Here is a 16,377-nt window from a genome sequence, read left to right on the forward strand (position 1 = left end):
CGGGCAAATGTGGGCCAATTGCCTGAAAAAATAATTCAAATTAATCGTCTGGACAGGTTCTATAAAACGACGTAAACCGTTGGTCGATATCTTGTAAAGTTTTCGAAATGGAACATCATTTTGATCCCTAACTTTTGCAATTTTTTGATACCGAAATTGACAATTCGAAAAAAGTGCCTTTCCAAAGCTCCTCGGCGACAACTAAGGTACCCTCTTTCAATATAGGACCCATATGAGGGACATTTGGACACACAAGCAGCACAGATATCGTTTTTAATTTATTCTTTTATATTTAAATGTGAATATTTATCCATTATAAAATCTATAAAAGCGAGCTCACCTATTCCAAATGTAAAAATACAACCATATACAAGAATATTTCCATTTCCATGTTTAACAATAGGTTTTATATTCTTTATTTTAAATTCTTCACCCTTCTTTTGTCCACTCTTCGACCATCGGATCTAAAAATGTTATATTTACTTTCATCACTGAAAACAACGTCATTCCATCAAATATCATACTTCATAATAAATTCTTTTGCATAATTCAATATTTTTCTTTGGGTGACTTCATTAACAAATTGTTTTTTTCCTAGCATCTCTTCCATAGTATCCATTTTCTTTTCATGCTCGACGTATTGTTTGGTGATGCACTTGTTTCCCAGTTTCTCTGAAAAGTTTTTCAGTTAATTTTTGTGCGCTCAATGCTTGATTATTTTTTATTTTTCCAAGGATGTTTCTCTAACCACATTCATTCAATTTCTTTAGTAGAGCCTTTGGAGGTGTAAACTCGATACAATCTCCTTATTTAAATCACCTGATAATATTTGCCAGTTTACTCTCGCTTATATTATGCAACTCAGCAATTTTTGTATAAGATTTTCCATTGGTTTTATGGAAAATCACAAGTTATCCTATACATATATCAAAATTGGTATTCCTTTTACGAGCCATCATAGCTGTTAATACAATGAATTAAAATTAACTGAAATGAAAATTTCTTATTATCTCCAGGAGTCATTGTGCACGTATCAAAACAACATTCCAAGTGAATTTCAGAGCAAAAAAAAATGTTTTATTCAGCGTCTGAATATTAAAGTAATTCAGAATTTATACTTAATTTTATTTTAATTTTACTATTTGTGGGAAGTTTTCGCTTTCTTACAATAAAAATTATGTCAATACTCAACGGAATACATATTTTACAAAATATATCATTTTGTATGTTTTTAATTGCTATTTGAACAAAATTATCGACGACAAAATGAAAATATCTTGGCGTCTGAATATTAAAGTTACTCAGCGTACATAATTTAGTTGTTACTCACTGTTCACTAATTAATGTTTACTTAAAGAGTTTAGCTAGGAAGCATAGGATTAGCAGTCTAATTTGCAAACAAGCCCACAACATACCCATCTTCGTCCAAGTTGCCATCCTATTTACTTTCCACTAAAACGTATGCACACCCATTGAACACCATTTTCACTTTCTTCGCTCAGCTACTGTGAAATACATTTAAGTCGCAAGTTCTATGTTGAAAGTAAACACTGTGCCGAGTTTCAAGCATTTTGTGCACTCTTTCATACAGGGCGTTGCTATTATACTGGCCATGCTCGCTTGAACACCTTTTGGTAAAACAAGAGTGGGCGTTTTATGCAAATATATATATACATATATGTTTTGTAACGTTTACTCAAGAATGATAAAATGATTTTGACACCGGATGTTAGACCCATCACTTAAATCATAAGGTTGGTATTCCTTCAGTTGAACACTCGCATTAAAAAACACCGTGGGTAGGAGAAAAATGAACAAAGAAGACTAAGATATTGATATCATGCTTCCTAATGCCATTTCCTTATTGAATGACGTCAAAAGTAAAACAATACTCACATAGATCTTTCTTTAAGGAAGCACATGTGCGTATACATTGCGTTATCTGACGTGTGTCGTAGATTCTCAGCAGTCCATATATGGACAATATTTAGTATGGTGAGTAAAAGAATTTAATGGCGCAAAAGAACAACTTTGATTGGGAAATGTCGATGGTAGACTTAACACTAAGAAATTCTTGGAATATATGGGTAAATACTGACCTGTTTTATTGCTTGTACCTCTTATCTTTATTTAGGTACATACCTGAACTCAAAGATGGATTTAGCACATTGTACAGGGTTGGTCCGTATATTTAGACAGCGCCTACTACTTTTATTATATAAAAAAAAGAAAAACTTTAAATACAAAAGTTGTAGTATTTGTCCTAAATCGTCAGAAAATGTTACTTATCACAACAGATGAATTTCGCAAAGTTAAAAAAGGACACAAAGCCGGTAAATTTATAATGGAACGCCCTGTATAATTTATAAAAATTGAATAATAAACCTTTATTTTCTGTTTTCAAAAATATACAAGTTGAATAACAATGTATAACATATGTATAACATGTTGACATTTGGTTTAGCCGTTTTCGCAGTATTTGCATTTAAAAATCGAGATTATATTGTTTTTCCAAATCGCAGTTGCAGAAACCAATAGACCCAAAGTCATTAATAATTATTATTTATTAATTTATTATTTTCGCCTTGTAAATAACAAATTAATTTACCGGTTTTGTGTTCTTTTTTTAACTTTGCCATATTCCTCTATTGTGCTATGTAACACTTTCTGACGATGTAGGACAAATATTACAACTTTTATATTTAAAGTTTTCTTTTTTTTTTTTATAATAAAAGTAGTAGGCGCTGTCTGCATATACGGACCAACCCTGTATATGTTCAACTAAGTCTGCACAAAAAAAAATTATAAAATTCCCGTATAAAATGATAATTCATTTCTCAGTTATTTAAATCACGCACTTATTAAAAACCACGGTGGTTAACGATTATAATTATTATTATGCCTAATGATGATGCATTAATGAAGGTGCCGTTAATGGTATTCTCATTATGCATGCATGTATATAGATAATTACATAAGAAAGCAGGGCGCCTAAAGAGAGTTCTCATAGGTCAAAGCTTTCGTTTGCAATTAAAAACGATAATTATTATTGTAGGGAAATAATAGGATTATGTCTATCAGGTGTACAAGTACCTACATTTATTGCTTATTGTTGAAACAAACAATTGAAAATTTCTTTTTAGTGAAATGAAAGAAGCAAAAAGAGAAATAGAGAAAAGCGCGATTTTTTCTGCAAGTTTGTGCGCGTTGTTTAGTCGGATAACAAAAAACAAAAATGATATTGAGAGGTCTCAGTTTTTCGAATTTTATCGAAACACGAAAGCACACTTGAGAATTTCGGTAAATAAAAATAAATAAATAAACTCCGCTACATAAGATTTTATTTTCCCTATATTAGAGACATATGGAAGAAATATGGCTAGTTACCTACTTATTAATTAGTAACGTTGAATATGCAGAAAGAGGCAATAAGAGTCGCTATTCTAATCAACACCACTTATCAAGCCGATGTATGATTTGAATCTGAACTAAGCAAAATGAAAGTCAGATTGCGAATTATGTGTTAAATAGGCGATAAGTGGAAGGAAAGAAGCGTCGATTGATGACTTCAAGACATTTCTCCAATTAGTTTAGAGGAAATTCCAGACGTTCTTATCCACCATTATAAACAAGTTCGTCAAAATTCTGGAGTATATTTATGTTTATACATGTTCGGTTTACAAAGATTTAATTACCACATTCCTCGCGTTCTTAAACTTTGTATACATGACTGCCATAAACGAAGAAAGTTGTGCGAGTGAAACATGCAATTGAGTACTTAAAGTTTCTACACAAAGCCGTGATAAAGAGTCCACTCAAAGGGTAACCAGCACTGCCCCTAGACCTAGCTGGTACCCACCGCTCGTACCCAACCCATAATATTCATTTACAAACTGAGTCATATAATGCCAAAAAGGTCACGGTTTTAGCGGTTGAATGGATACTTTCACGTTTCGCACGGGGCTACATCAAAGAATGTTAGATCATTTTTTCTGATTGCATTTCGGTTGCAACGTGGTACTGCATTGTTGTTTCCGCCCACTCGGTTCCAGAGATAAAAATACCCCTTGCGACAATTCACCTAAAAACGTATTGTTTTCAAAGGTGTTTTATCAGCAAAGCCTAATGGAAAAACGCGCACCAGTCTTGTGATGAGGCATTATTCATTTCAAGGTCGAAGTTTATGAATATTGTCACAGCTGGTAATTGTTATTAAAAGATTATCTTGAACAATGGATTGGCAGTGCAATTTGTCAGGCAACCTTGACGAGGCACAAAAGAGGGAAATGCGCCAAAAGCGAGATTAGCTGTATCTCCTCGCAAGTGCGAATACGCATACTTCGCATACCACTTAAAGTTGATCTTCTAATGCAATTTTTGTACTCACATTGGTAAACTTTCGAAGATTCCCTGTGCACATTCACAGCTGTTCTTAACAAAACTTCTGAAACCGACCGTCATCAAACTATTTCGTAAGGTAGACCCTTTTGGCAGTATTACACTGGGGTAATGCCGGGTAAAATTAGAATTGAGAGGGGAGGATTTATGACTCATTTGACACAGCTATACAACCAGCAAAGGAGGCACGTTTGTGGCCCTAAATCAATTAAAATGGGCTTCGCCGACAATGATACTTAATTTTGTTTTTGTTCAGTGAAAAAGCAGATATCAATCTTAGTTGCGATAATTAGTTTAAATGATTCCTGAAAGACACGAACGATTTTCTTACGGTGACTGCATAACAAGTTTGCACTTGAAAAAGCAAATTGGATGAAATCCAATCATCATCCAAGAACTTGTTTCTTCGAATCAGATTATTGCTGTTGCGTTCCACTGGTGAAATAAAATGTTCAGATCTACTTACATTAAACAAAGGAAGACTGAATTGGAATTATAACTGCCAGGTAATTATTATCTGAGGACAGTTTTAATTTACATTAATTAGCACAGCTAATGTTGATTATTGTAATTATTGCTTTGGGTAAGTATTTATATCATATCTGGTTATGGTATAATAATGGAATGATTTTGCACTTAATTATTTATCGGCAAGGATGTTGTGCAATTACAGAGACATAGTTGACGATAGACTAATCTATTGAACTACTTCCGATATATTAAACATAATTATCCGGACTTTAGAAAAAATTCCAGTGAAGTATTTATAAAAAGTCTCTCTGGCAAGTTAACGTTACTTCGCTATGCTTGTAAGTTACTTCAAAACGTACCTGCTATTAAGATAGTCAAAATGCCCTGTAATCTAAATTGAAAACCTAACTGAATAGGCATGTAAGTACATAAGTTATAACCCTCTAATGCTAAACAGTTGTGGAAAATACCCTTACCCTCATCCCTTAGGCCAAAAACAACATTAAACCGCCATTTTTTCAATTACAATTTTTAACTTGAAAACTAGTTTTTCGAAAAATCTTTAAAAAAATCACACATATATAGAAAACCCTCGCGCATTCGCCACATTTTTTTCCTGCTAATTCTAACTTAAAAATGATTTTTTAAATTTCAAAATGAAATAACTTTTTTCAGAATGGGCTGCAAGTCCAGTTTTTTCTTCTAATAATGGGAATTTTTATGGAAAATCTGAGTGTATATAAAACATGTCTCTTTTTCGGCTGCGCCATATTGAAAAATGCAAAGAACTCAATTTTTTTGGCATTTTATCAATACCGAATTAAGCATTTCGGCTTTTTTGGGCATTTGATGCATTTTTTATAATCCAATAGTATCTACTTAAATAACAGCAACTGAAAACAAATTTTAATTAAATTTTAAAATTTGATTTGAATTTGTTGCATTTTTCAATGTGACGCAATCTAAAAAGTGATACGTTTTGTATACACTGAGGTTTGCCATAAAAATGCCCATCATTAAAATAAAAAACTGGACCTGCACCTAATTCTGAAAAAAAGTTATTTCGTTTTGAAATTAAAAAAATCGTTTTTAAGTGAGAATTAGCAAGAAAAAAACGAAAAAATGTGTGGAATGCGCGATTTAGATCAAAGGGCATTTTGGTTATCTCAATGGGGAGTACCCTTTCCAACAAAAAATTCTGAGATATTTCTTAAAAAGAAAATTCTGCGAATCGATTTGGGTCGTTGCTTTAGGGTTCTCAAAAAAGTTCAGGTTCCTGATGATTGCTAAAAAAGATTATTTTCGGGAAACATTCAGCTACTTATAATTTCTGAAAAAATATTCCCCTACAATTTTGAAATGGAATTCCCGCGTGTCAATTCGACATACTTTCGGCAAAAGGAATTCTTCAGATTTGCAAGGAATTTCCTCGTGTAATCTTAGGTACGTCCCACTTCTAAGATTTTCCAAAAAAATATAATCTAGCACCTCAGAATTCTCCAAAAAAATGGCTTCAGAGTTCTCAAAATAAATCACATCTTGTTTTTAAAAAAGTCTCTTGGGAGAATTCAGGTTCGCGTGATACAAGTCGTACTCGTATAGGGAGTCAAAGGCCCATTGCTGTTTCTAAACTTTACCTACAGTAAGGGATATTTATAGGTACTTATTCGGACAGGTTAGATATACCAAAAAGTTATTAACATATGCAGGATGGTTTGTGCGACAAATACCCTCTTAACCCCCCACCTCACCAGATTTTGGCGTTCCACTTGCCCACTTTCCATTTATTTCCGGAATTGATCAGGCGAGGAAAAGCAGGAAAAATACAAATTCAGTGTGAGTTTTATAATTATTTCCAAAAATTTAGGACAACCCGTTCCGTTTCGCCATAATTTTTTCACAATTCGGTACTCACGAACAACATGTAGAATTAGTGAAAGTTACACCAATAGGAAAATTGCGTGCACTACTTGACTAGAAAATAATGGAAGATTAAAAAATTTTGCTGAAAACGTAAAAAAATTCTAAATTAAATAGGAGACTCAGGAACTCACACATGGGTAAGCAGTGTCTCGAATCCAACGGAGAACTTAATATTAATCGAGATATTAATGTCTCGCACGTTGTTAATGATAAATTCCGGTTTGCAGAGACTTCAGAAGTTATATGTCCGTGTGGTCATTTAACATTCAAATAACAGCAATTTATATTTCCCTCATAAAACATTTTATTATAAACGTATTATTACCTCTACATGTATAATGTTCCATGCCTAATGCAATGCATTTGAACATTTTGATTACATAAACTGAAAGGCGTGCGAAGTGTAGATAATCTCGTTCTAAAGTTGACACCCCATGCATAACAACAATTGTTATTGCATAAAATATGAGATAATAATGTAAATACTGTAGGGACTTAAAGGTCGCACCCCTATTAACTGTTAATCGCGTATTTAAATGCTGGATAGGTTGTAGTACGAATTTACAGTAATTTCAAGTAAAAGTAAATAAAGCGAGTAATTTCCCCTTGTCTACATGTCCAGTTAACCTAAAAAACATAAACAAAATCATCACTCGAAATCACGAGAAACCCGTTAGTTCGTATATAGTCACAACAGCAATAGAACGTTGAACCACATCTGAACAATTAATTTCTAAACCGAGTGGGTCATTTAATTGTAGTTTCAAAAATAATAATAATTGTAGTAGTACCACTGACCGCAAATTATATTTTTCACACTCAATTTTGCTTTATTATGCTCGTCCCGTTTCACCGCCACTGGAAATTACCGGTACTTTCCCAGAATGGAGCCATTTTCTCCACTTAACTCCACAATAAAATGACTATATGGGTAACTATATCAAACCAGTTCACTTTTGCTAGCGTAAAATTGCTGTGATGATGGTACTGCACGTTCGACTACTTATCTCGTTTATCGGGGTACTGTTATCGTAGTATTAGCAGCAATTTCTAGTCTGTAATAGTGCATAGACACATTTCTGACGGTTATGCATCAGATGGTCTCCTACTGGCCTACTCACTGTCGCAAGCATTCGATTTTGACCAAATTTACAACGTTAATAAAGCTCGGCCCCAAACAAAACCGCATTATACAACACTTGCACTCAAATGATGCAACTTGCTCTGTCTCGCATGCTGATTACAATGAATAAGAGTTCATTGTTGGATCACATTAAAATTCCTCGCAATTTCTATTACTAAGACGTTTTACGGAAACGGTACTCTCATTACTTAAGAAGGTACCGCTTTTTGAATACATTTCGAAAAAATGCGATTTCCAAATTATTATAATTGTTGCATGTTCAAGTTGCGCGACGCGTAATCGCTCTTTAACTGCCTTGTCACAGAAATGCTCTTCCTGCTTTTCGGCAATTAATTCATTACTTCCACGGGATTTAGAAATATCAATGATTTCCTGCAGAAACACCTAGAATCCGATCAAGACATTCAAAGATAAAGAGTCTTGCGGCGCTTTATCTTTTGAAGCCACCCACAAGATGTGATTGTCCTCTCATGCAAAACACCAGCCATTGTTTATTGTTTACACCGGACATTTAAATGCATTTACCATATCTGGCTAAGATGACGTAAAAATGTATGATATCTGCATGTATGTATGAGGATACTTCAGACCAATTAGCAAGGTTTTTGCTTTTATCTGAAGACAAGTCGTTATTTCTTGGGACACAAGTCTGGCGCCTAAAGCTGTCCCTGCGGTTTTCCTTTTTATTTTAACTCGAAATTCTCCATGAGCAACGTCCTCTCGCAGCTGTGACTAGTTTTGTTTGATGTTGAGGCTTTCTCAGTGGCGGATCGATGAAAATTTAAGACTTAAAAAATTTTTAATTTAGGCCCCCGGAAGCAGAAAGGGCATGCTCGCCATACGTGCATGTTCAAATCTGATGGATGATAATTTTTTTAAATATTTTTATTACTGTCGGCCTGCCACTGATATCCCCAATTGCTTCATAAAGTAATATTTAACACTTTAAGCTTGGAGTCACTTCACAAATAAGTTCCATGCGTTATCAATATAAGTCTCTCACGCACGGTCTAATTTCGTTGGAATTCCGAGAAGAGGTGCTAAATTATTTTTTACGGTTTTCATGATACGTATTTCCTGCTGCAACCATAAATTAATATTCTTTGAGATTTTCGGGCCCGTGGAATGCAAATGGCCATTCAAAACGCTCAAGGAAATACATGAACACCAACTTTTATTTTTATTATTTTATGGGAATAACGTCTCGCATACTAGAAGAGATTGATGTAACGGTAGAATCGCGCACTATCCTCAGTTAAAACTAAGGATAACGTAAAAAATAAAAAATATTAATGATATAATAATATAATAAATAAATAAAAAATGACAAACAAGATGGTAACAAGTACAAAACAAAAATGTTACTTACACGCAAAAATTGGTTCTCTGATCCTAATCGTCAAGCACTGTAATCAAATCTAGTTTTTGATATTCAAGACGCTCGAAAAAAACGACAAGACGAAAGTGCCGCATGGACGCAGAAATTTCTTCATCGAAATTGTAACTAAATCTGCTGAAAATATACATAAAAAATTTGTCACATCCAAGAAAATCCCATGCACAGCACCGGAGGTCTGAAATTCTAGCTACAGCATTGGGATCGCGAAAATGGTAAAAGAGACATAGTTTTCATTTATCCTGTTACACATTTTTGTAGTCAATAATCATAATATATTTCCAAAAATAAAAGAAAAATCTGAAGTTATGTAAAGAATTTCTAATATTTGAAACTCCGTATTAAACGTGACACTTTTTCATATTTTAAGTCCTAATTTTTAGAAAGAGCGATTTCATTAAAAATACGGTCCAGCTTAATCGCCCCACTGAGGTCTTTCACTGCTCAGGGCAAGTTGCTCTCTTTCTTTCGGTTCCCGAGATATAGATTAATTTTAACACTGATTTTTTTCATCTTCGATGCCCTATTTGAACCGATTAACCCCTATCGAAGGTCCGTAGGAACAAGTCGAAACCAAGTAATAATTCCAAAATGTACAGCATAAGAGTTTAAATACAGTAGCGGACAAAAGTGGAGCAACAAACATATTTTTGAAAATATTCAAGGTTTGCTACGACTTATTCATAAATTAGTAATATCAAAATTATGTTAGGATATCTAGAAATAACGCTGCAGAAAATTATAAGTTTATTCCTGAATTCAAGGTATTTAACAACAAAAACGAATAAATGTGGCGGACAAAAGTAGAGCAACATATGAAATTTTGAATGATTATGAAAATTTTAACTAATACTTAGTAGCATTGCCATTGTTTTTAATAACTTCAATGCATCTATTCCTCATAGACTTTAATAATTTATTTATGGTTTCTTCTGAAATGGAATTCCATGCAGTTGAAATGGCGGTGAATAATTCTACGCAGTTTCTAAATTTTTGTGGATTCTCTGTCCTTATTTTACGGTCTACTATCTCCCATAAGTTTTCTATTGGATTAAGGTCGGGACTTTGGGCAGGCCACTGCATTACATTTACCCGTCGCTCTTCCAAATATTTTTTTATTATTTTCGAAGTATGCTTCGGGTCATTGTCATGTTGAAAAATCCATGATAATGACAAGTTTTCCTCTGCAAACGGAAGCATATGATCCATTAATATCTCCAGATATTTAAACCGGTCCATAATGCCCTCTATTTTTATCAATGGTCCCATTCCAAACCCGGAAAATGATCCCCACACTAATACGTTACCCCCACCAAATTTAATTGTGCCTTTAGTGTACTTTGGCTTGTACCTTTCATTTGGAGGACGCCTGACATATCGAATTCCATTCGAGGAATACAAATTAAATTTACACTCGTCGGAGAATAGCACAGTTTTCCATTTTTCGAAACTCCAGTTAAGATGGTCATTTGCAAAATGGAGCCGGGCCATCCTGTTCTTCTTAGAAATGAAGGGTTTTCTAGCGGGTCTGCGGGCATTCAAACTTTTTTCTTCTAAGCGTCTTCGAATCAATCTTACAGAAACACCAAAGTCACTACATTCCTGTGCAATATCAACTGCTGTTTTATATGGATCCCCTTTTGAAATGTTCACAATTTTTTTGTCTTGAACTCTTGTTGTCTTTCGAGGACGACCTGTTTTTGGAGGACTCACTACACTTTTGCGAATCTTGTAGGCACGCAATACTCTACAGATTATAGAGCGATTAAGATTTAATTCTCTAGCAATATCACTTTGGGACATTCTAGATTCAAACTTCGAAATAATTAATTGTTTCAATTGTACTGAGAGAGATTTACCACGAGGCATATTTGCTAGTTTTCACCAATAATACTAAACACAATAACTCAAATGTGTATGAGAAAAAAAGACGTCAGAAAGAATTTTTATATATTGTTGCTTTACTTTTGTCCGCCACATTTATTCGTTTTTGTTGTTAAATACCTTGAATTCGGGAATAAACTTATAATTTTCTGCAGCGTTATTTCTAGGTATCCTAACATAATTTTGATATTACTAATTTATGAATAAGTCGTAGCAAACCATGAATATTTTCAAAAATATGTTTGTTGCTCCACTTTTATCCGCTACTGTATATCATAGAAGTTTTGCCTAAATAGATTAGTAAAGAGCCAGTGAGTGAAGTGAGAACCTGATGTATATACAAGATGATCATTTAACAGCTCCTCTAGCTCTTATCAGTTTATTTGTGATTTCATAAAAAAATCAGTTAGGAGATGTATATGAGGCTAATGAAGATTGATTGTAAAATTAGTAATAACTCTATAGGGTGTCCCCAAAAAAGCGGGGCGTCATAAAGTGTAATTTTTTTTTAATGGGACCACCTGTATTTTTTTCATGCAGTATAACCCTCTCTTGAGTTTGTGTTTTTTTACTCTGGGATGCAATGACTCCAATCTATGACGTTTTGAAAGAAATTTTAAACATTTGTAGTGATTTATAAAAAAATTAATATCACAGTTAGCATACATTAAATTTTGATAATTTTATAATGGATTCTCGCGTAAAAACTCCTTAACAGGCACGAATATACACAACATACAGAATGCGAATATACAAAAATACATACAGGATTTTCACAATAACAACATAAATTTTCGCCTATTCAATTTCCTTGATTTTTTCAAATAGTATGCTTTTTATGACGCAAAAGGAAAGAGGAGGGAGATAAAAGGAAAGATAATTCAATTTCCTTCGTTTTGGTATAAAATAATGCCATATTCGTATTAAATGTTAATCGAATTATTAATTATTTCAGGTTAACTTTCATTCATGGCTCAATATTTAGCATGCGTTGCCATGGTTTTGATGTTGTTTGTTTTGAGTTTTGACAGCAGTCAAGAAAATTGAAGTTGAAAATTGAAGTTATTATTATCAGCACCCCGTATGTATTTTTAGCTAAACGAATATTCGTGCCTGCTAAAGGGATTTTACATGAAAATCCATCCAAAAATCTAACTTAAATTAACTGCGATATTAATTTTTTATGAGGTACTGTGAATGTCTAAAATTTCTTTCAAAATGTCATAGTTTCAAGTTACTGCATCCCATGGTAAAAAAATCTAGGAACTAACAGAAACTCAAGCGAGAATTCTATCACGTGAAAAAAATCCAAATGATCCCATTAAAAAAAATGACACTATATGCCGCCTCGCCTTTTGTGACTCCTTGTAGGGTTGTCACAAATTTTTGAAACGTACCTTTATGTATATTCCCTTAATTTTTTTCATGAAATCAGAAGTAAACTCATAAGAGCTCAATTGGCTGTGAAATGAACACCCTGTATCTGTTTATCGTGAAATTATCAAAATTACTTTGAAGGATATTTGGAAGTAAAAGTACATCGTTAATGTACAACGTTAATTTTAAATATTATTGGCAAGTAATATATCCTCGTAACTACATATATTTGCAATAAAAATTCATCCATATGGGTAAAACAAACTTCATATACCCGTAAGACTCGAAGTTCCAAAATGATCATGAGCAATATGATTTTTTTTGTACAGCAAACAAATTACAAAAAAATTGAAATGATCGAAGTATTAAGAGCTAAAATATTAATATAATAACTCATGATGAGATTATTTAAAATGATAGTGTAGGGTGCTATTATGTAAAAGGATAAGGTACCCTCTAGGTAGTCAATCAGTAATTAAGTAAGTCATGATAAGCTAATCTTGAAGTAACGATTAACTAAAGTAGCACCAAATGATTTTAAGATAAACTAGTACCTAATCACTGCTAGATCTTGACCTACATTAAACTGGCACTTAACGATTGAATTCTAACGGTCACCATCAGAGGTAGTACCTTCGCTTAGTATCTGGTTACTGAATACCTACCTATAAGTAAATATCTCACTTTAACCACTGAAACCTCCCTAATGAAATTATTGTTTACGATGTTAATTTGAAGATCAAACGTTTTAGATCAGTAGAACAGAACAAGGTATGTTGAGCTTACTTGAAAATAGATTGAGTAAAAGGAAAATTGCAAAACCACTTTGAGATATTTAATTGGCGCATTTAATTAAATAACAGTATTATAACACACCCTAACCTTTTGTGAGTATTTACACAAACATATCAGTGCATTTTAATCCTGTTTTTATTTTTGCAAATACCACCCATCCCTAAGTGGGTCTATATCAGATATGTACCTAATAGGAGCTGAGCGCGCAATACTTAAGGATCCAAAATCTCCAGAATGGCACTTAAGTAGTATTTATTTTTATCTAATTTCTAGTAGAATGATGATTGATATACACTACATTACAAATTAACGCATAATTTTTAAAGCGTTTTATGAATTGAAAATTTTGTTCCCAAAGAAAATAGCCCAAAATGCCCATGAGAATAAAAATCTTTCGCTGGAAAAATGTGCAGCTACTGTGGTATTTGCGGAAGTAGGTTTGCCATAAGTTTAAATCATACTGCGATTTGGGATGGCACAATCTACAATCACTAGTACTAACCAAAGAAGACCTAGACAAGGGCGACAAAGGTTGACCACGAAAAACTAAAATCAATTTTTACGATTGAAAGCTTTACGAAGTCGATTCATTACAGGCACTGCGCTGCAGCAGAAATTTTCTCGTCGATATGCCTTTCGTATCAGTCAAGATACAGTGAGAAGAAAGTTAACAGAAAGGAATGTTACTCCTTACAGGGCTGCAAGCGGTCCCCTATTAACTTCTTCTTCAATTTGCTCGAGAGCACCAAGATTGGGGAGACGTACTCCTTGCGAATGAGTCGCTATTTTCCTTTTCAATGAAGATCGTCGCAGGAAAATCTATCAACGTCCTGAAAAGCGATACACCTAGTGCGACATTGTCAGCACTCTAAGCTACAAAGCCGGATCTGTTATGATACGAGGAGGCATTAGTTTGGACAGTCGCATGAAGTTAGTTGTGCTTCAGAACAATGGTTTGACAATCCACCGATACCTAACAGACATTTAAAAAAAACATGTAGTACCACATGTTCCATTTATCGGTGAGGAATTTTTATTGAAGCACGATAATGCACGTCCACACGTGATACGAGTAATATACAATTACCTCCAAAATGTGGAAATTCAAACGTTGCTTTAGCCAGCAAAAAACCTTGATCTGAACCCCATCGAATATTTATGAAACAACATGGGTCGACGTGTTAGAACCTTGCAGGTTCCCCCTAAGGATTTAAATGAGCTATGATTAAGGATCACGGGAATATGAGATCGAATTAATCAAGTTAATATTAGAAACTTAATTTCAAGTACGTTAAGGAGGTGTGAGGCAGTAATAAGATGCAAGAAGGGAAAATACGCGCTTTTAAGTACTCATTTAACTATACCCCTTTTTGATTTCATTGAGTTAGTTTTATTAAAAACCATGGTCATGCTTCGTTAGTAGACATAAAATTTTTATTCTAAAATTATAAAAACGAAAATGGGTAAAAATTAAAAATATGCGTTAATTTTGCGGTGTAGTGTACCATTCTAATAACATCTAATACCGAAAAAAGACGAAAATGATCGAAAATATTAATCCAACGCATTTTCTCGTGATTAAAGTAAACAACGTTATGGAAATTACGGGTTAATCATAATCTCCTGAATTAGTATCAATCACGGTAGTCAAGTTTAGGATGTTTACCACTCAATTTTACAGATTTTACTACTGCTGTAAAGCATCAAATGTTGCTTAGTTCAATGTTCATTTGTAATTTAGTATGTTGTAACTAGATAAATTTACAGTATAAATCAATGGCAGAAAACCATGAAAGCCTAACACCTCTTGAAATATCAGTAAATACCTACACCTACATATTTGCACTGTTAGAGCAGCTTTTAATCATCAAAAGTTGCATTTACCATCATTTTCGCCCATCAAAGCGGATAATGCAAAGTATCCATCAAAGGCACAATGGCAAAAATTTTATTTTAAAAATAACCATGATCGCTGTTGCTTCACCCATAAAAGGAATTTATTATTATACGGTGGGTCTAAATTGTCTAAAATGTAATTAACTGGCCATTTGCCGAAGATGTAGTTATTATAAAAATCTTATTGGCCTTAACAGGAATACCGACTTTTATGAATACGTTTTTAGTATGATGTTCACCTTCAATTAGTTAATTGGCAGATAATGCATTTATTCGATTTTTAACATTATCAAATCAAGCACCTTGTCTTTTCACACTGAGTACCTGTAGAAAATTCAACAAAACTTTGACCCAAAAGCTGAGGACACAGCAATTATCCCTTCAAGCTATTGTGTTGCCTAAGGAAGTCGATAATGGAAAAATTGTGTAAACAAAGATTTGCATTTGTATGGTTTACTGCAGAAAATTGATTGATAAGGAGTTCTTCTATGGTTAGGCAGATAGGTACCTACTCATGCGTAGAGGTGCCTGCTCCCTGAGCCTTGCCGAAGTAAACTGCTCGCAAAACTAATCGAAATGAAGAGCTTGAATTTCGGAAACACTTTGACGATGATCGGAGAGGATGAAAGGAGTGTGAAGCTCCAGCATTTTTGTAGAATCATTGATGAACACTCATCTTCAAAACAGTTTTGTCACACTCACTGAGGTGGAATGATCAGAAATGGGCTGACTTGATAGTTTTCATTGGACAAACCATGAATACCATTAGACATCGATATTGCGTCGTTACGTAAAACTTTGGAAATGGTCTGATTCTGGCGGACAATAATGCTCTTCCACTCCAGGTGGAATTGTTAATGAAGTCATGAAAGAGAACGACGTCGAACAATGAACCGGCCTCTTAGATCACCAGATACGAGGCTGATAGAACGCATGTGGAGCAACTAAAACTGGGTCGGATAGAGCAAGAGCGTCGAAATATAGATTACGGTTAGAGAAGAATAAAAGGGGAAAAATAAAACCTAAGCAATGTGAGAATTTAATTCACAAAAAAGTTAATTTTCAGGTAGTTGTCAACGTAGGTGAAACTGAA

At 33.9% G+C, this 16,377-nt stretch overlaps 1 protein-coding gene across 2 annotated transcripts in view; it reads right to left on the reverse strand.

Moving 5' to 3' along the window:
- Positions 1 to 16,377, reverse strand: part of LOC136416816 (SH2 domain-containing protein 4A-like) — a 41,762-nt gene that overhangs the window by 21,689 nt on the left and 3,696 nt on the right. Inside the window, exon 1 of one of the 2 annotated variants that reach the window (XM_066402177.1) lies at positions 1,416 to 1,531. The exons of the other annotated variant lie outside the window; for it this stretch is intronic. The gene's annotated coding sequence lies outside the window, so the exon portion shown is untranslated. Of the gene's footprint in view, positions 1 to 1,415; positions 1,532 to 16,377 lie in introns of those variants that run through there. 2 annotated transcript variants of the gene reach the window in all.

This window comes from Euwallacea similis, chromosome 25, assembly GCF_039881205.1.
Source record: "Euwallacea similis isolate ESF13 chromosome 25, ESF131.1, whole genome shotgun sequence".
NCBI classification, from domain to species: Eukaryota; Metazoa; Arthropoda; class Insecta; order Coleoptera; family Curculionidae; genus Euwallacea; species Euwallacea similis.